Source organism: Sturnira hondurensis, unplaced genomic scaffold (assembly GCF_014824575.4).
Source record: "Sturnira hondurensis isolate 20B ecotype Veracruz unplaced genomic scaffold, ASM1482457v3 Scaffold0023357, whole genome shotgun sequence".
Lineage (NCBI taxonomy): Eukaryota > Metazoa > Chordata > Mammalia > Chiroptera > Phyllostomidae > Sturnira > Sturnira hondurensis.
Genome location: NW_028095988.1, coordinates 9,407,040 through 9,428,419, shown reverse-complemented (window position 1 = coordinate 9,428,419; position 21,380 = coordinate 9,407,040). Strand labels below are relative to the sequence as shown.

The 21,380-nt window shown below is 45.0% G+C and overlaps 1 protein-coding gene across 5 annotated transcripts in view; it reads right to left on the bottom strand.

The window, feature by feature from the left end:
* The window catches only part of STXBP6 (syntaxin binding protein 6), a 270,879-nt gene that overhangs the window by 239,669 nt on the left and 9,830 nt on the right, over nucleotides 1–21,380 (bottom strand). The window contains exon 1 of one of the 5 annotated variants that reach the window (XM_037037464.1): nucleotides 4,732–4,752. The exons of the other annotated variants lie outside the window; for them this stretch is intronic. The gene's annotated coding sequence lies outside the window, so the exon portion shown is untranslated. Of the gene's footprint in view, nucleotides 1–4,731; nucleotides 4,753–21,380 lie in introns of those variants that run through there. 5 annotated transcript variants of the gene reach the window in all.

The window sequence follows — 21,380 nt, the reverse complement described above, 5'->3', positions numbered from 1 at the left end:
TGCACTACAAATGCTGCCTACTACTGTTATTAGAACCTAACATACCTTTTTCCTACTCCCCACCTTTTTTCTTTTTTCACCGAAGAAGTAAAGATTCGACAAGCTTCTTATTCTTTAGCATCATCAGAGAATACTGTAATTCTATTCTAAACCTTGACTTTCCTCTTTCCCAAGAGCAGAAATGAACCTTTTCTCTAGGGAAAAACAACGACGACGACGATGTTAGATCCCCCTTCATTTTGTATTGATCACAAATAGTAGCAAATTCCTAGCTCCTTGAACCTGGAAAGAGTCTCACTGACTCTGAGGTCCTAGGAAATCCTCAGAATCAGAGAGAAGGACTTCTCAATCCCACCCAAAACCCTTTGTAGTGGGGATCTAGTTTCTAGTTACACTAAGTCCCTCCAGACTCTTTTGAGGAGGAAAAAAAAAGACATTTGACAACCATGCCAATGACAATGATCTTGAGAAATTTATATACATTGTGAGAGAAAGGAGCACAAGTCTTAAGAATAGTTGCACATCATATACCACTTTTATTCAAAAGAAAATTTTAAGTATGCTGGTACTATTAGGGAGATTCCTAGATTGAGAACTTAATAACAGGCCATAAAGAAGGATACTGAAATCACAAAATAAACCTAACAAAATATAAAACTTAAAAAAAAACCCAAACAGTATTTTCTAGGCTACAAGGAGAGGGAAGGGAGAAATGGAATGGGATTCATGCATGGAGCTCAAAAACATGAGCATTGGGATGAGAGCTAAGCCACGTTATAAGGCTTGCACTGAAGAAAAAAAGTTGGTAGACAAAGAAGATAAAAGAAATTTGAAGTGAGTGCTGTCCAGATAGTATAGTGTACAGTGCTGAGTACACAGTAAAATATTTATTAGGAATGGATACAAATAGTCCATTAGGTAGGAAGTCATATCTCTGATTTCACATATTTGCACCCAAGTTGAAGTGCATGTTGAGACAAATCTGTTATTCACCAGAACTCTTGGAAAATAAACAGTATTTATGTGTGCTAGTTGTTAAGCTATACCTGATTCTTCCCCACAGCTGCCTTATTGTGGGGAGAACTTTGGTATTCAAGTGAGAAAGAACAAGAAGTAGGGATAGAATCAGTAAAGCAGGTGAAAGCCCACAAAGGCCAAGCTATGACCCTTCAAGTCTCCACTAGAGCCTATTCACTGGACCAGATTTCCCGCGGAAGCAGGTGTGGAGAGAAGCGCAGCCCTCAGAATGCACGTGAGTGACACAGGGACTGCTCTTCAGGGCTCAGAAGCACAGAGGCAGAGGGAGGCCTGAGGAAGGCAGGCCTGGGAACATCTCCAGATGGCATTGGGTGGAGCCAAGTTTAACTAAAAATGTCCAAAAGGCAAGGAAAACCAGTTGATATGCTTGGTTACCAAGCTAAAAGGTTGATGGTATAAGGAAAGGATGCAAATGCATTCAAAGATCGGAGATTCCATGGGAATCTAAAAATCATTGAGGTCATTTGATTAAAGGTGGTCCTGGGTCATAAAGTGACCCAATGACATGCTACGTCCTAAGGAATCCATGGGACACCAAATCAGCAGAACTTCCAGGACCTGGATGTTTCTCCACGGCTTGGATCCCAGTGGGTGGCCCAGCAGGGCTGAGAAACACGGTGGTGGTTGAGGCCTCCAACTGTGAAGCTAAATTGCCTGGTTTGCACCTCATCCTGCCAACTACACGCTCAAATTAAGAAGCTGTTCTGTGTGCTCACACATCCATCCCTGAATTTTCCCTCTGACCAACTAACTGCTCTTCGTTAGGGTCACAAACAGATGTTCTCTACAGCACACAACACGTTTATATCCTGTCCCCATCTCAGCCATTTCAGAAAACACATTCTTAACCTGAACTTCGTATGTTTTGTTCTACCAGTGATGTGCTATGTGATTTCTTTATTTTCTTATTCATCCTTCAGGGCACACAAGCAGGACCCCCACAAAGTCTAAATACATTGCAGACCTCGGCCACTGCCAGTGGCTTCTCACTTGCCTGCAACTCACTCCTGCACAGCTGAACACTGAGCACTGAGCTGAGCGAGGCCTCAGCAGTGACCCACCGGACGGCGTGTTTCCCATAAGGCCCAGAGGCCTCTCTGAGCCCAGGCTCTTCCCACTCACTGGTTGGCAGCTGCAGCCTCAAAGCGGTGGCCTTTAACATTACAGGAGGCCACGATTATCACTAGGGCCCCAAACTCTCGCGGTTTTGCAAAGTATTGACCCTGAGCTTCATTTTAAAGGACCAGATGTAGAAGCCAATCATCAAAGAGGAGCAATGTGGTAAAATATCAGAGGGCCACACCTTGGCAGTTTATGCTATTCTTTGACATCACCACCCAAGATTAGGGCACCCTCCGAACACTAACCCTTTCCTCATCTCTTTCCACACTCCTCTCTCCAGTGTGGCTTTTCAGGGTCACACACCTGATAAAAATCTGGTTCCAGAGCCCAGGGCGCTACGTCCCGGTGCGCAGCCGCCAGTGTGAACAGTATGGCCTGGGGATGGTCAGCAACCTTCTCCAGGCCTCAGCCCTTCTGGGTAACGGTTTCAATGCGGAGATCTGCCAGCCGTAGCACTCTACAATTCTAAGGTCGCCACTCATTCCTTGGTGGCCTACGTGTAGAACACTGTCATGATGTGAAAACCCTGAGGTTCGATTTACGTAGAAGGCAAGCTCCTCGTTTATAAATTTCGTCAACATGGGAGCTTTCTGAGCACCTGCCAGGTCCAATACGAGTAGCTACCATTCATGGCCCACTACACGGCAGGCACTGTTCTTGGACGTCTGCAACCTCCACTGAGGCTTCCTGAAGGATCTTGAGGAGGCTGAGGTTTTTAGCTACAAGTTAACTCAGCCCCCTCCACTCTGTGGAGCCCAAGAAGCAATACTTGGTGGACTTACACCTCATCTCCCTCTTTACAAGCCTTACAAGGCCTAGTACAGATGTACACAAAGGGACGGGACAACTTTGTAAGCCACAGAAGACTCATGTCTAGAATAAACTAAGGCTTTCGAAAAATGCCAAGGACAAAGCAGGTGGTTTAACTTATTTTCAGAGCAAGATAAAAAAATAATCGAGGCAGAGACAAAACTATTGCTTGGGTAAAAGAGTATGAAACAGCAGGTGTCAAGGACAGGCAACGCTAGTCAGTAACTCTTTGTTATCTTTATTAGAGAAAAATGAAACAATCCTTAAAGCCGCAAGTCCCAGGTAGGAGAACCCAAATCTTGGCCCCTAGACTTTACCCCAGGGTCTAACTTATAGGGGTGTCCAACCTGAGTCCCACGGGCCGCATGCAGCCCAGGATCGCTGTGAATGCAGCCCACACAAAATTGTAAATTCACTTAAAACATTATGAGATTTGGGGGGTGACTGTGTGTTGCAATGTATTTAATGTGTGGCCCAAGACAACTCTTCTTCTTCCAGTGTGATGCCAAAAGGTTGGACACCCCTGGGACTCTAAAAGGACTTGCAGCCTCTAAGCCTTAAGTTGGGTAAAGTGATTCTTCCTTGGGAATATTTTTGGAGGGAAAAAATCAAAGTTTTCTCACTACCTTAATAATCTATAAATCCATGAAAGAGCTAATTTACCAAATTATACAAACACTAAATACCAGGAGCCGGAGAAGAAAGATGTAGCATCATGTTGGACTTGGACTTGGACTTAGACTTGGTTTGGGAAGGGGAAAAGGGATGAGATGTGGAGGAAGGGGAGAGAGGCATTAGGACAGGGCGAATCAAAGGCAAAAGTAAGGATGAATAGACAGGTTCCTCGGGGAAGAATAGGAGACAGAGCTACAGAGAGCGGAGTGAGTGGCTGGCTGGCTGGCAGCGGAACTGCTCCGGCTGTGAAACATTTCATTCCCCAGCAGGTCTCTTGAGTGCTGGGGCCTTCTCCACTATCTGTCATCCTCATCCTCAGCCTGAAAACATGCACACTCTTGTCCTATGCGTGGTCATTTATCTAATCTTCTCAGAATCAATAACGAAAAGCTGCTATATCTGAAAGCTGGCATGCTTAAATTATTTTTTATCGCAACCTTCGGATGTTTTGAAATGATCAGATTTAGCATTTTATTGTAAAACCCAAGTGTTTTTTTCCTTGGTGAGCCTTTCAAACCCCCTTCTCTTCACAAGTGTAAGTAACGCTGGCTCCAATGCCTTACCACTCACAGAAGCATTTTTTGAGCACTTAGGTCACTGCTTAGAAGCTACTTAGGGCCTGCTCTCCCTCAGTGACTGCCAAAGCAGGATACATACTATAAATGACAACAGATGCTGCTACCCGGGCTTCCGATTTACCGTCCCTTCGAAGCTATCACAGTGGGAGCCACAGAGGACTCCGTGAAAGCCGGCCCCTCCTGAAGCCTTTGATTCCACCATCAGTCAGTCACCTTCAGAGGCCACACAGCCACACAAGGCAAAACGGGCGCCAATCATTCTGGCAACTGGAGATTCTGAGAATTCAAGTGGTTTAAGTGATTCACGTTTTCTGTAGTCACACAAAGTGATTAGAAACACATTTCCCCTGATAAAATATCACTCCCAGGACGTACGGCAAAAACAGAGAAGTGGGCCCTAAACCCTTTAAATATAGTCTCCCAGCTGAATTTCCATCAAAACTAAAGGTAAGGAGGTTTAGGGAAATGGATAACCTGTTTTTAATAAAAAGAAACAAACCCAATTTACCTCATTTGAATCCTGTTCAAGATCTTCTTGTCCTCCCCAACCCTGCAGTCAGCATGGGTGACCTGAACACCCAGACACACGGGCACCCTGGTCTCTATTCCCTGATGGCCTCACACCCAAGGACCTTTCCTCTGTGCCACCTGAGCCAACCACCACCCAGCCAGACACCCCACCCTCTGACAACAATACCCTCAGCTCCAGCTTCTTCATCAAAATCCCCGTCATTGGGATCAACCGCTAGGGCCTCATCAGAAGTTTCATTTCGCATCCCTTCTTGCTCAATTTCCTTTCTAAAAGCCATCATTTCCAAAATGTACTTTTCATAACACCCTTGCCAAATGCCAAATTTAACTTGCTCACCCTTTTGTCCCCCTGCCAAACCCTGGCCTTAGGCCACGCCTCCTGTAGCTCCAGGCTGAGCACCTGGGCATTGGAGGAAGTCACACGCAGGCAGACAGTGTCATTCTACTCCCATGAGCACCAACCACAGATGAGTACTGCAAAATGCTGGGCGGTCCTATCACATTTCTCTTGAAGACTCTTCTCAACTGTTATTTCACTTTCAAGCTCCCACCCGTTCTGACAACCCACACCACCAGCACCAGCCCCATTCTCAGGTGACCCTGCCACCTTAAAGAGAAATGGAACCCATCACACAGCAATTGCCTGTTATCAGACTCACACCCTACACACTTCCCCTTTCTTCCCTCCTATTGCATCCTGCTCCCTCCTCTCATCCAAAGACAACCAGTCCCCTGGGGTTTTAGATCCCCTCTGTCCTGCCTCTTCATGATCATGGAATCAGGCTCACATAATCGATCACCCCTTTTCTCTTCTGTTTATTCAATCGACTTTTCCTTTCCAACAGACCCTTCCCATCAACACTGCAACATCCTCAAGTGCCGTGGTCCGGCCGCAGCAGGGTCCAGGGATTCCTGGAAGGTGGGCAAGGCGTCGGCGATGGGTAACAGACGACAACACACCTCAAAGGACAGTGAAGTTCTGTTCCGTTTACTGCAAGTACAAGCAGGTTTCTATATTTTCATTTTTGCTAGGGATTAACATTTACAGGTGCATAGCATGATCAGTTCAGCAGAAAAAATCAATACAAAGGTAACCAGGAAAAGTACGAAAGTTCCCATAGTGTCAGTTATATTAAACAAAAGTTATTTTGACCAGGAGAACCATTAATCAGACAGTTTGAAATAGCTCTATGTACAAAATTTGAATATCTTATTGCTTATTAAAGGTCTTAGAATTCGACATGGGGCAAAAGGATATGCTCGATTGAGCAGAGGTTAGAAAATTCACAAGCCTTTGTGATGTCTAACTTAGCTATCTATCTTTCTGTCTAACATATTTCTCTATGTACCATAAACTCTGTCTCTCTAGTAACTGTTTTCTACATGTTTAATAGCTAACTAGCTTCTCCTGTTTCTTTGCCTGTCTAATTCTAATAGATATAGATCCCTATTCAAGGTAAAGGAGGGGCTGTTGTTCCAACAACTTTAGACATTCAGGGGCTACTTCATTAGACGGGATTTGCCTCGGGACTTACTTAAGGGGACTGCCTTGGGTATTCCAGGCCCCCTACTATCTGATATCATCTTATCCTACAGTTACTTAATCAGGTCAGGGAAGGAAGTGTTATTTTCCCTGAATTCACTGGACATCATGGGCCCTTTCTCCTTTGGGGTCTCAGAGGAGGTGTTGTTTTGGGGAAAGGCCAAGGTGATACTGTTCTCAGCCTGACCTAGTTGCTGTTCACTTCTGAGAATGTTCAGCGTTTCTAGGAGATTCCAAATTATCAGAAAGGTAAAGGTTAGAACACCAAGAGACAGCAAGATTAAAATCAACACCACGTATCCATTCATGCCACGTCCGCCAGGCCCGAACACGCTTCTTTGAAGTTGTCCTCCCGGTGCTCGGACTTTGTCAGACACCATGGTTGGCAGAGCTGGACGTGACACTCAAGTCCTACCTGTAAAGCCCTGCACCTCAACCTCAAGTGTCTCTAGTTAGTGCCCTCTTTCTTTGCTTCCTTCTTAGGAAAACTAAAAATTGGCCTCCTTGCAAGTCTCCATTTTTACCTCTCCCATTCATTTCTCAAACCATTTCTATCAGGCAGCAGCTCCGTCACTCCCTGAAACAGCTCTGGTCCAGGTCAACAACGATCTCTTTATTGCCCAATTCTAAAGAGAATCCTTCTTCATTCTTCATCTTTGGGGCAATGTTGACCACAGTATTTGGCCATGCTGGTCAATTTTCTCCCTGAACCCCTCCTTACTCTGGCCTCTACAACCACTGCCTCCTGCCTACTGCTGTGCCTCCCTTCTCTTTGCAGGCTGGTCCTCCTCCATCTCTTCGTTGGGGTTGGAGTTCCTCAGCTAGACCTCCTTTTTCTTTCACTGTACATCGGCAGTCAAAAGCCCAACTACCTACAGGGGCAAGTGAAGCATCCAATTAAGGGAAACAAAGCTGACTTCCACTTCCCTCCCAACACACAGAAGAAGAGCAGGGTAGCACGCAACAGACCTAGGCATCAAGTAAGATGGCAACAGGGAGGGAGGTACCAACTGGAATGAAATAGCAGATACTCCTTTTTTTTTTTTAAAGATTTTACTTATTTATTGATCTTTAGAGGGGAAGGAGAGGGAGAGAAACATCAATGTATGGTTGCCTTTCGTGCCTCCCCTGCTGGGAGTTGGCCTGCAGGGAACTGGCCTGCAACCCAGGCATGTGCCTTGACTAGGAATCGAACCACAATCCTCTGGTTCGGAGGCCCGCACTCAATCCACTGAGCTACACCGGCCAGGGCCGAAATAGCAGATACTCCTAATAAGTCAACAGTCACTTAGCTCAAGCTGGAAGTCCTCAGTTATACACGAAAACTCACAATTTTTAAATCTTGGCAACCACATCAATTAAGATTTCTTTCTGGGGCAAATAAAAGAAATCTTGGCACACCAAGAGGAGACTGTATTGGCTCATTTAACTGAAAAGCCTAGGAGGGCAGCTGCCACTGGGTTTAAGCAATGTGATCCGGGCCAGTGTCTCTATCTGGATTCCACTTCTCCTTTGCGGTCCCTGTTCTCAGATAGGCTCTACCCTGTGGCAGCGAGGCAGCCGCTAGACCTCCAGACCACCTGAAAGGCTCTCTTCCTGGAGCTCCCTCACAGTCTCAGACTCCCTCTGATCCGGGCTCCCTCGGATTCCTAGACAATTCTTGAACCAACCACTGCTGCTGGGCTGCTCGGGGGATGATTGGCCAGCCTCGGGCCACACACTTTTTGTTTGGAGTCAGGGGTGGAACGCAATCTAAAGCTCCAGGCCTGAGATTGGAGGATAGGAGATTTCTTAAAAGGAAATTAGGATGCTGCTATCAAAAAGAGAAAATACATTCTCGGCAGCCAGAAAACTATAAACATGCTACAGCAACTTGTTCAAATATTTTAAAAACACTACCTGTTTTATTTGGCCTGTGTTTTCTGGCTGAAGGGGTTTGTCAACCTCCAGTTCCAACCCTTTCTCTATTTGTTTCCTAGGTGATCTTATCCAAGACAAGCCTTCACTCACCATCTCTACCCCCCAAACGCCACATTTTTATCTCTGACTCACAAATGCAACTGCCTACTCAACATCTTCACTTGGACGCCTCAAACTCATCCCAAATTAAATCTGTCCAAATGAAATTAATGATCTTCTCACCTTCTACCCACTCCCACCCAAAGCTGGCTGTCCTTGGAGTTCCTTTGGGGAGGCGGGGGGAGTAAGAGGAAATAAGATCGATATGACTGAGGTATTGTGTGAGAAGAAAAAAAACTTAGGAAGTTAATTATAAGATTCCACTGGAATTCTTTTTCTACTTCAAATACTCAAGAAAGGCATTTGATACCTTAATTCATCTAAATTTGCAATTTCCATCTCTTCCCAGTATATTTTTAAGACACACAGAAATAAAGTTTCATCAAAACAAATACCAGAGGGAGAAAGACTGTCAACGGACTCCAAAGGCGCTTTTGTTTGCTAGTTTGTTAATGCAGGTGTATGTTCTAGCAAGCACATTATCTGATTTCATTCAGACAACAACCCAGAAGGTTGGTAAGGCAAACACTTCCATATTTCATCAAATCTAAGAAACTGCTGTTAGATGCACCATTATTTTATGAACCATTATATTAGGGGAAAAAAACTCCACAAATTAAAATATACCATAGAGTGCACTGTAAAACACATCTTGTTTTCAAATACATTAAAATGTAAAATGAACAAAAAAGTATGTCTTAGAGTTCTTAAAAATCACTAGTATAAGGCTCACTTTTTAGATAAGGAACCAGAGGCTCAGAGACTTGCCCATTTATGAGTCAAAGAGTGAACTCCAGCCCATGGGGATCAGTTTCCTGACCCATTTTCCCCCAGGTCAGCCCTTGGGGTTGAATGATTCCTAGAGTTTCTTCTGGGGCCCAAAAGCTTTTCTCATACAAAGCTGGTGAAAGAAGATCAGAACTGAGTCAATTCAACAAATGTTTTTAAATTGATGTGGATTCCAAAGGCTGAAAATAATTCAGAACTTGACTTTTCTCTAACTCCTAGACAGCTGAAGAAATACTGCCAGCACAAATAGCAATATAAGCCATTGTGTAAGAAAAAGATTACATCATTAATTTCACTGCTAACTCAGTAAGGTTTCCACAAAACCTTACAGTTTGCTATTAATTTTAAGTATGATTCACGAGACAATTTTCGTTTGTGAAATAATATTGCTGGGCATCTCGTCAAGCTAAAACTTCCATTCTTTTGTAACAAAACATACACATTTAATGATTTTTGTGCGTGTCCTTGTTTCTAAAATACCCACTTGGAAAGGGGCCATGTTATAACTAATCACTGCATAAACTAATGCAAAGCAAATGCGTAAGCCTCACAGTCCTAATCCGTTTGCACGGGAAGCCCTTTGATTTCAACACCCAACATTCATTAAAGAGAAATTTTGTTGCAAAAGCCAAGAAATGTGGTGTGGGGGTTCTGAATAAGATAGAATAGGCTTAATTCATGACAAAGGTTTTTTAAAAATTTATATTTAATTGTGTAACATTTTGTATTCCTCTCAGCACCTAGAGCAGTGTCTTAAAATAGAAAGTGCCTCACAGGTGCACGTGATGACATACAGTCACAGAAACAACAGGCCTTGTTTCCACACACACTCCTCCTCCCAAGGCCTGTGCCGGCTTTGCAGGAGAAACAGTCTAGAAAATTCTTGATGGGGCCAACTGTGAATCTCTCCTTATGCCACCGGATTTAATACTGGAAGCCCTCAAGGAGCTGACAGTCTGATGGGTGGGAACAAACAAAAGATACGCAGGTGGAAGATGACCTTTAAGTGTGCTTAGTCACTGAGCAATATGTTGAAATGCTTTAATATGATGTCCAAGAGGCAACAGATACAGAATTAGGGGAGCTGGCATAGCCAGTTGCTGTATGTGACCTTGGGCAAGTCAGCTCTCTGGACCTATTTTCTTAATTAGTGCTTACTCACTTGCCCCTCAGGGCTATCGCGAAAGAAGTTAAGGCAGGAGGAAATGTTTTGCAAACCCTAACACACTATATGATATAAAGTATCCTTAGAGATACTAGTAAAACCTTCTGTTGCTCAGATTATTACAATGACTCTTTTTTGGAGGGAGGGAGTTGCTTAAGATGAAGACAAGAGGGATTTTTCTAAAATTCAAACCTCGTCATTCACTCCCAGGTTCTAAGACTCCTTCTAGCCAAAGGATAAATTCTCAAGGGCTTAGCTTGGTGGATGAGGCTCTTCAAACACTGGCCCGCCTGCGGTGCCATCTCCAGCTTTCCTTTCCAAAGACCACAGCAAATGTACAGCTGCCCCCGGGTCACACTCTCTTCTACCCTCCTTCGCCTTTGCCATTTTAGTGGAATTTCTAGCTGTGATGATCATACCACACCCACGACTCCACAGGCTGCTATTATAGCACCTTCCACATCCTCAGGAAGCTCTGAGCACCTCCAAGGCAAGGAGGGCCGATGCCTGATTCTTCCCCATGCCTCAGTCAAACCAAGTCCAACACACAGCACCTCGGTAAATGTTCCTTGAGTGACAGGCAAGGAAGGTCCTCACTTGCATACCAGGAAAAGATGGTGTCAAGGAGAGAATCTCAAGGGAAGACTGTCAACCTAAAAAAGGCTTAGGCCCTAATAAAAGGCCCTAATAAAGATACCACTGTTCACATCTCTTTTCCAAGTGCCCTAAGGCCAGATGTGTTGTAGAATTTCAAAATGTTGACATTTCAGAAACGCAATATATGCCTTACGCTCCCAGTAGAGCAGAGCTCAGCACTTCACACTCAAACACAGCAATGCACCTGCAGCTGCAGGAATAACCACACTAATGCAACAAACGAGGAATATAAACAGACTCTCATTCATTCAAGTCAGATCTCACCACCAGTTAGGTTACGAGAGCTTTTAGAGCCTTTTGGATTCCAACAGTAGATCTGAATCACCTGATCTGCATACACAGCTCTTTCACAACTATCTTCTCTTCTGCTCAGAAATTCACTACGGCAGGACCGACTGATCGGCAAGAAATAGAAGTGGCCACACACCTAACTAGCTGCCCACAGACTCGAAAATACTCGGAGAAGGGATTCCGAGGCACATACAAATGGTCATCACCACTGGCAACTGTTGCAGCCGCTTAGAACGAGAAAAAAAAATTGCCTGGATGCAGCACCGAAGGACCGGGTGAGGAAAGCGGAGACACGCAGCAGAAAATGCGTGAATGATTGTGGAAATCAGTCAACCAATCAATACTGTTAGGAAAGCCTATCATGGATTACTAAATGACTTTCCAGCTGGGGGGCAGGGCAGAAATGCACCCATGCAAGGGCATTCATAAGCCCAAATCAAGCTGCCCAGACCAACCTAACTTGCTTCGGCATCAAATAGAAATGGCAAAGCATGCCACCTGCTCTCCAGGACTTCAGGGTAGAGCAGAATAACTCTTTCTGCAAACAAATATGTAGATATAGACACACATTCTTTTAAACAGCCAGAAAGACTCCCATGCAATGCCTCCTGTGAAACCTTTCTTTTAGAACCAAGTGCTAACAGGAGTAAAACTTTCCCTACGAAACTGGTAAGTGCTTTCCTTTCTAAAAAGAAGCGCTATACTAAGAGGAGGAGGGAGAATGCATAAGCTCACTTCCAGTGAATCCTAACACCGGGACAATCATTTTGTGTTTACCTGTGAGTCAACAAGCTCTTCTTTCAGAGATAAGGCTCGAATCAGCAACGCGAGAGTCTGTCACACACCAGAGGCCAAAATAACAGCAACGGCCTCCACCTAGCCTTCTGAGCCCTCACTGCGTACAAGGCGCTCCAAAGGCCTCAATTTGTATTCACAATGAGAATTGACTTTGGAATCATCAACCAATTTTATGCATAAGAAACTAAATCTTTCAATAAAGATCCCAGAGATTTTAGGAAGAAAGCCATATGACAGCGATGTCATTTCTTACTGGCTATTTAGTTTCTACTCTGAAAAAAAAAAAATGGTAAAGCTCATTCTCAATAGCTCACATTTCTGTCCCCTCTGATACATCTTTTTCAGTAACCATGGAGCTGAAACAACTCTCTTGTCCACATCTAAAGTCTTTCCCATGAATCCCAGCTAAAATGTGTTCTCATTCATTCTCTCTGTCTCTCTCTCTGTCTCTGTCTCTCTCTCTGTGCGTCTCTCTCTCCCTCGCTTCCTTGCTTCTCAGAAATTTTTTTGAATGTGCCCTACCCACCTATCCATCTAGCCATTTATCCCTTTTTTGGGCACCTATTGTATACCAGGCATCATGCTGAAGATACAAACTGTACAAGTCACAGTCCCATCCTTCACATGTCCACTCTAGACATGCAAGCGAACAGTCATGCTTGAATATTACAGGTATGTATGACACAGAAGTAGCACAGGTCAATTCTGCCTCAGGGTAGAAGTTCATTGGTCACAGAAGGCTTCAAGGAGGTGCTGACCCTTGACTAGGTCTAAAGAACAATTGCAGAAATACAAGATGGACAAGCAGGAAAAGGGCATTCTAAGGACAAAAAGAATGAAACTGAGCAATGGTACCAGAGTACTTCAAATAAGAGAGCCCAGCACCCTGCCCTATAGGAAAGGGAAAAGGGAGAACAGGAGGCAGCCAAACGGGCCAAGAAAGCCCAGGTGCTCATCAACCCACCTGAAGAGGCTGGCCACCTCTTCCCAACAAGCTTCCAGCACCCTTATTGTTACCATAAACCCTGTGAATTCTAAGAATCAATCTCTTTCCCATTCTGAGGCCACTATCTGCCAATTATTCACGGCCCTAAGGCCTTGGGTTGAGGACAAGACACTGTTCATCAAGGGCACTTCCTCATGAGGGACAGCTCTGAGGGCAACACAGAAAATTTTTAAAAAAATGCTCACTGAGCTGGGCAGGGGGCAGGAGAACTGATTTCAAATAGACAGCCTTTAAAGGGAAATAGCTAGATGGCAAGTCACCAGTTAAAGAGAGCTTCAATATTCACATAAACACAGGGCACAGTGAAGACCCACAGAGTTGCTGGGCTCATCCGCTCCTTCTGGGCCTTTAAGGCAGTAATAATCTCCCCGCTTTCTGGAACTGCTGCAGCCTGCGCATCTGACTCACGCCCTCCCATCTCTTCTCTAAAAGAAAGGCGAAAATCCTGTTGCTATATAACATGTCCTTTATTTTTATTAAGTGGATTTATGAGAACTTCCCTGTGAGAACTATCTGACACCCTGTGAGATAAGCGGACACCATCCCAATTTCCTACACAAAGGCAGAGCAAACAATCAGGAGTCCAAGGATTCACCCCTCAGAAGGACCAGGGTGACAGAGAAAGAACAGTGTGTCTCAACACACATGTAATCTCCTCCAAGTGGACGGTCGGCCAGACCGGACATAAAATATTGATACACTTCAAAATTATTTATTCACACATACAAATAATATTGCTAAATTTGGTAAATATCATTTATAGAGCTATACACCTTATTATTTATATTAATTTTACAACGATACAAAGTCGCTGCTTGGGTTTTCCCCTTGTGCTGAACCAATTAAAGCTTTACTTACCACAAAGTGAGGAAATAACTGCCAGAAGAAAATAACTTTAACTTTTTGTTTAAAGTTAAATTTTAAAATGAAAAATTTCAGAAATACTTTAAAGTCCTAGAAAATCACCGTAAGCTGAGGAATGAAAACTATGAGAATTAAGAGCCCTGCGTTTACTATTGTTTCATGGTAGGACTGCACAGCCTCAGTTTTCTAATCTGTGAAATGGAGTACGTAGGAAGTACATAGAGAGAAAACAAAAGGAGTGATATCTACTTAAGGCCTTTTCCAACTAAAGAATGAAAATAAATAAGGCTACCATGTAGTTTCAAAAAAAAGTGGAGTGGGAAAACAGAAACAATTCAGTGGTAAAGACATATGCCAATGTTCTGGAATGTTTGAAATGGTAGGGATAGAAAAAATAGAGGCCTGAAATATGCGGCATGGCGGAAGTAACGCGCACTGGAGTGTGGTGGGTAGGGTAATAATGTGAATATAATAATTTATAGTTTTAATTTGAACATTTCACCTAAAATGTCTTATGGTGTGCTTGAGTATGACATTGTTATGTTACAGAATTGCATGCTTATGGTTTTATAATTAAATATTTTGTAATAAAAAGGGGGAGTTATTTGTGCCACACCTTATATACAACCTAAAGACAATAGAGGAAAGTAGACCAACAAGAGGCATATCATTTTGGACAAGTTCACCAACACAGTGAAAGAGTTCTACTCTATGAGGGGGAGCCCTGTGGGGGCACGGGTCCCCGTGACGACCACCCCACCAGACCTACCCTCTGTCCAGTCCTCAGGAAGGGTGGCAGTGATCACCACCATCATCTCACATGTATCTACACCAAGGATGGAGATTAAGAAATCATGTGTCCTCTGCACGCTCTCAGTCCTGGGGAGGTGACTTGCCTTGAGCACCCCAGCATGTGAAGTAAAAACCAATCTCAAAAAAAAAAAAAGGACATCTAGATCTGACTTTTACTCATCTCACCCTCTGTCCTAGAACCACTCAACAGAGTCACATCAACAAAAAACTCACCCACGGACTAGTCATTTTACAGAAAGATTGGGTGGAGAAAGAAACACAGGTATTTGCTTACCTGTGCAGGAGCAGCTGTCCAACAGAGAAAATTCACCTACCAAGAGTCAATTGTCATCACACGGCTGGTGCCCTCTGAGCAACAGCACCCCGTAGTGGCGGGGAGGACTTTGAGGGGAGAAGCACAGATGACCAGATCCCTTCAGTTAGTGTCAAACCCTCCATATTTCACAAAATGATCAAATATAACCCTCACAGCCACCCCAAAAGTTTGGTGCCCCTAGGCTCATCATACAGTTGAGTCTGACGTCAATGAAAAAAACATAGATTTTTCAAGTGCTGAGAGGTTCGAAACAACTAGAAAAGCTTCCTGAAAATCGAAGGCCTGTCTGCCTGGCTAAGTGCCTGCAGGCTCCGCTCCAACTGTGGAACTGTTCTCTTGCTTCAGTCACTCTAAGCGGTGCGAGAACTGCTGTTTCCCACCAAGCACACAGGGAATCATTCTAAAGAAACCCCTCCTGTTCAAATAACACAGTAAACCAAAGCTGAGTCTCTACTAGACAGGTTACGCTGTGAAGATCTGAAATGAAATGAGAAAAGTCATACACTGTCTACGTAATGGCGCTGCTATCCTCCAGCCGTGTGAACCAGAAACCAAGGCGCAGGCGCTACTCCGCCTTTCACGCCCTGTACTTCCAAGCCATCACAGCCGGGTACTCACTCTCTGCCCTTCCAAGCAGCCACCCACCTCTACATCTTCACCTCCCTGGTCGGCTGATCACCATTTCTTCCTGAACCACTGCAAAAACCTGCATACTGGTCCCCCCACATCTCCTCTTAGGCCCCTACCATCCATGCATCCATTTTCTTCACTGTAACCCAGGTGATACACTGTCTGTCTGATCACTTTGAACCCATGCTCCGAAGCCCTCATGACTCTTGGGAAAAGACTGTCTCATGCCCTCTATTCTACATGCTCAGCCACAGGGGCCTTCTTCTGTCCCTGACTCATGCCATGGCGCCTTTCACCACAGGAACTTTGCACATCCTGCCACCTCCGTAATACCATTCCCTCCCTCTTTAACTCCTACTCATCCTTCAGGTTGCTGCTCACCATCACCTCCTCTGGAAGGCTGCCCTGATTTCCTTAATGAGGTCAAATCCCCTCAAATATCTACCTCTTTCCCACAAGCACTTAGAACAGTTGTCATTTCACGTTTCATGCAATCACTTTTGTGTACAGGTTTTTTATTCTGTAAAAGCAGAAACCTTGTCTGGTTTTGTTCACCATGGTAATTGGTTACACGTAGTAGCAGTCACTTTCCTTGAATGAGTGAAAAGACAGAGGTAAGATCAATACAAAGCAAAATGGAGAAGATGGCCTGACCAAGAGGCAGATAAATGGCCCCTGGAGGATTTTCAATCGGACCTCTTACCTTTTACAAGGGCTCTTTCCTGGGAGTTTCTTCAGGTCTCTTCACCCCAGCACAGCACTGTGACACAGTGCCCGTGTGACGAAGGGAAGGGGAACTGTGATACCTTTCTCTGTCCTTTCTCTTCTCCCAGGCCCAGCACTAAAATAAACAAGGAAAGAAGTGGGGCTCCACCTAGAAGGAGCTCGGCCCTGCCTGTTTGCTTTTGACAGGAACAGGACAGGGAGGGCTGTTGACCCGCACAAACCTACCATAACAGCTGTTCTAGGAAAAGCTGCTCTGAAGAACCCCGATGTGAAACACCACGTCACCTCCACGGAAGCCTTTTCAGGGTGCACATCAGCACCCTTAGGTAAAGACAACGGCCTTTCCCTCTCTTTAGATGTCATTGGACGTCTTCTCCAAATCCATTTCTCCCTGAAACCTGCAACAGTGAATTTCCCTATTACTCACCTAAGTGGAGCACATTTAAAAGGCAGGGGCTTCCCGCAGCGATGTGCTTCCTACGAAGAAATGTCTGACCTTTCCTCTTCCGACGGCCGGCTTTGCAGGAGCAGCCCCAGGTGCTGGCGGGGCCCCCAGTCTCACCGCCTCAGCAGAGCATGGCATGTAGCCCAGAGACTGACGAAAACCACAGTCATGGGGTGTGGACCCTAATGACAAGGGACGACTGTCTGCACCTTGGTGGCTATAAAACGGGGAGAATGACAGAGCCCCGTTAACAGCATTGGAAGACCCATTCAAAGGTGGCAGCACCAGCATGCCACACGTGTGTAGTTAAGACCATGTTAAGAAACCTCAAGTAGCCAGTTCACTGACGCCAGCTCCTTATTCCCAATCCAAGACGCTTATTTAAAAGAGAGAGAGAGAGAGAGAAAACTCAGAAAAAAAGAACCTTTGACCCTTGTACCTGTAGGAGACAGTGCTTACTGTGGCTCTACCAGCGACAACGGCGGGATCCCAACCTCCATCCTACTTACACACCCAGGAACTAGTCACTAGTTACACCCACTCGGAAAATAAGGATGTGGGTGGTCCTTTACTCCTCTTTCACAATGTGTACCTTGTGTTTACTCAGTGCCCTGTAAAATTCAAAAGACAAAGCACGATTTAGAAGTGCCTTTCACTTGGCAGGAGGTCAATAATAAATTCAGATGTCCATGGGCAAAGTCCAAACCTGAAGTGGACAAACCACGCGCGTGTGTATAGGACACTGAGGTCTGCTAAGAAAACAGGTACGGTGGCGCACGGGGCATTCACCGTCACGGGGGAAACTAACTGCTCCGTAGCGACCTTTTCACTCCTGCTCCAGAATCCTCTATAGGAAATTCAATGTGGTGCGAAAATAAATGTCTTACCAGGGGAGGTTTTCATTAAAATGCCCTCCCACTTTATCTCAAGCATCTATTTTATCCAGGAAAAACTGTGGATATGAATGAAATAGAATTCTAATCTGTACAGGAAATGGTTTGGTTATCTGGTTATCCACGACCCAGGGCTTTGCCCTGGGGGCCAAGGCTGTGCAGGACATAAGGTGCTAAGAGTGAAGAGACCACCAAACGAAGAAGCCATCCCACTCTGTAGTCTCGGGAGAAGTCCAGACACTTCTCGGCTGTGGCTTTGCGCCAAACGACAACAGAGAAAGGTGGTAGCTTCGGCTTTCTGTGTACTCAGGTTTTACAACATCCCCAGTCTGAGTAGAAGAGGGGCAGCTTGCTGGGTCCCACGAGCCAGGAGGAGTGAGAACAAGCCTCTGCAATGGCCCAGTGTATTTGGGGGTCTCTCCCTGGCCCCTCACATCTCCAGGGCAGCTGGATGCCCCAGGATCTATCTGAAAGCAACCTACCTGGGGAATTCTTTTTGAGGATTATTTCTGAAAGTCTTTAGTAGACACCCAAGCCATTAACCCACTATGTTTCAGAGAAAACTACCGAGTACTTTTTTTTTTTTAAGATCAGGAATGAATGAGTATTAAAGAGTTCAACAATATTCTGCCCCTAGTGGTCAGGTTTTATACATGTGTCCTTCTGGAAAGAAACCATTTACTGCACAGAATACAGTCTGCAGCGTGTTAATATTCATGAACACGACTTAGGGGATTTCCTGAGTAGCTGCCTGCCAGCTAAGAGGAAAAAAGAACAGACAACGCAAGACCTGTGGGTCAGACTATGAGTCCAGGCTGGCCACGGAAAGGCTCTCAGTTGCACCCTGATAGTGGGGCCCTAAAGCCTGACTCCGGGCTCTCCTCCCCACTCAGAGCCCCGGGAGGCAGAGTGCCCCAGTTCCCGGGGTCTACAACAGGACAGGGTGCAAACCAGACCTTTACCACCTGCACACTTTTCTGGCTGCAACAGGTTTGTAGTTCCTTCAACACCTGTCAGAGGTGAGGAAGGGTGGGGAAAAGGCACTAGGTTTCACTTCTAAATCATGCTCTTTGTCTTTCTAAATTTTTTACTTTTCACCTATGAAGTGGAATATTCACAACTGTAAGTGCCTCATAGGTTATTATAAAGTTTAAAAGGCAACAGGAAGTCTTCTCGTGCAGTGCCTTCTTTCCCCCTACTAAGGTCTTCACACTTCACTCAAGAAAGGAAGTTCCATCCCTTTACAGGCAAGTCTTAGACATTCTGTCATGGTTTTTAAATCACCCAGGAAACATCCACTTTCTTCACTGGACTGGATTCTGAGAGATCTTGAGCTTTTCTCCAAAACCAAAGACATGCTCAAAGTGCATTCTGAAATCAACTAAAAATATCCAGAACAATATACTCAAAGCAATTCCAAAAATGTTTTCTGCAAAACTTTTGGAGTTGGTCTACAGTCTTCCAGAGTGACTTCCATAAAAGGCAAGCTCATTTGGTAGGTTCAGAGCTTCTAAGCTTCCAGGTGATCTCACAACTTTACAATTCCCCTGGACCACAGGCCCTGGAGCTCCCCGTTCCCTGGTGAGGGTTTTAGACTTCCCTCTGCAGGTCCCCGTCCTGCAGGCCTTAGAGGAGGGGCTGTCCGGAATGCAGTCGGATATCCCTGACAGGTCACCCCCATCAATACAGATTTCAGGGACTTTTCATAGTTGTTTCTCTGGAACTCAGAGTTTGTTTTCAAAAGTAAAACAAGCAAACACCACAACAGAAAAATAGGCATGAGACCTGAACAGGCACTTCCCAGAAGAGGATATCCAAATGCCAATATACACATGCTAAGATGTTAAGCTTCAAATAGTGACAAGAGAGGTACAAATTAAAACCATAATGAAAGGCCTCTGTACAAACATCAGAACAGCCAAAACTTACATGATTTAAACTAAACATTGGCGAGAGTATGGAGTGATGAAGGGCACTCTTCGTCTACACCAGAGGGGAACACAAATTGGAACGGCCACACCGGAAACCTGGCTGCATCTAGTGCACTGAACGCACCCGCATCACAGCACCCGGCGATCACCCACATGCCCACACGCCAGAAACACACACTTCTGTGAACCAGAAGATGCAGGCACATGAATGTTCTCGGCAGCATTCCTCATAAAAGCCCAAACCTGGAAACAATTCAAATGGCCCTGACCCATAACTGTGGTATGTTTATACAATGGCATATAATCTAGCACACTAGGGATGAGTCTCACAATACTGAGAGAAAGAAGTCAGACGTAAAATAATACAGACGTAGGAGAGTGCTTGTATAGAACTCAAACACAGGCCACGTGATCTGTGGGGTCAGAAGTCAGCACAGTGGCTACCATGGAGAAGGAAGTGGCCAGAAGGAACAGGCACAGGGAGATTCTGGGGCCCTGGTGGCCCTCTTTCTTGATCTGTATTAAGATCGGGTGTGTTCATGGAATGGAAATTCACTAAGCTGCACACATGTAATTTATGTGTCTGTAGGCAGGTTAAACCTAAGAAATGTCTTTTTTTTTTAAAAAAAAAAAAAAAGCAAATTCGTCTAGATGCCTTGTCCTGTGCAAAGCCAAACAGGGCAAACCAGTTCCACTGCCCATTGGCATAAAAGTATTTAAGCAGCTGACCTCGTATAAAGAGCAAGGGACACCGGGTCATGCTCCCTCCCGCACCCCTGCCCCCAACTCCGTCCCTCGTGAGCCTGTGATTCTCCTGGAGTTGAGACCTTCTAGGCCTCACTACCATGGGTTTTTCATGTATAAAAACCCAGCTGGGTAACGATGACAGTGAGAGCACTTTGTAGACCATAAATTGGTATTTCAATATTGATTCTTGGGACATCGCATACTCTAGCAGATGGAGTTGGGAAGCGGGAAGGACCTGGAGAGACTTGGGGAGATTCTGAAGAACTTGAAGTTACTTTCAAGAATCTCAGGGGCCAGTAGCATACGTTCTTTGTGAAATTTCAAGTCAAGCAGGAGTTATTATACTTGTCATTCTCACAGCTGTATTCCTACAGCTGCTTTGTAATAAACTTTCCTTCCATCATAAGCAGAGCACTTTTCCTTTTCCTTTCTCATCGATGATAATAAACGTGCTTCATTTTGAAAGCGTCGTTTCAAAGGTATTTCCTTCACCTTTACTCTCAGTTTCACTCTCATTCCACTTGAAGCTTCTCCTTGACTGGCTTCATGCAATTGCATGTCTGTCTCTTTAGATGTGTTTCTTATGTCATGCTCTGGGTCCTAGGTGAGGCCTAGATCAGACGTTTTTTGGGCAAGACAGCATTTGGAATAGCAGGCATGACCTTGCACAGACTCAGGACTCCATCAATGTTTCGGGCCAAGCACCAGCAACCTCAACATTCCTGGAAGTGGTTAGAAATGCAGAACCCCAGGCCCCACCTCAGACCTGACGAATCAGAATCAGTGCCTCAACGGGACGCCCAGGTGACTCATGTGCGCAGGAAAGTTTGAGGGGCACTGACCTAAGTCACACAGCCTGTCACCTGGCAAACTCAGAGGCCAGGGCTGGAGGTCACAGCCTTGTCCCAATAACAGAGTTCGTCCTAAATAGCCCCTGTGTGAATGGCCTTACCCCAAGCCTGGGCCAATATCAATGAGCTATGATGCTTTACA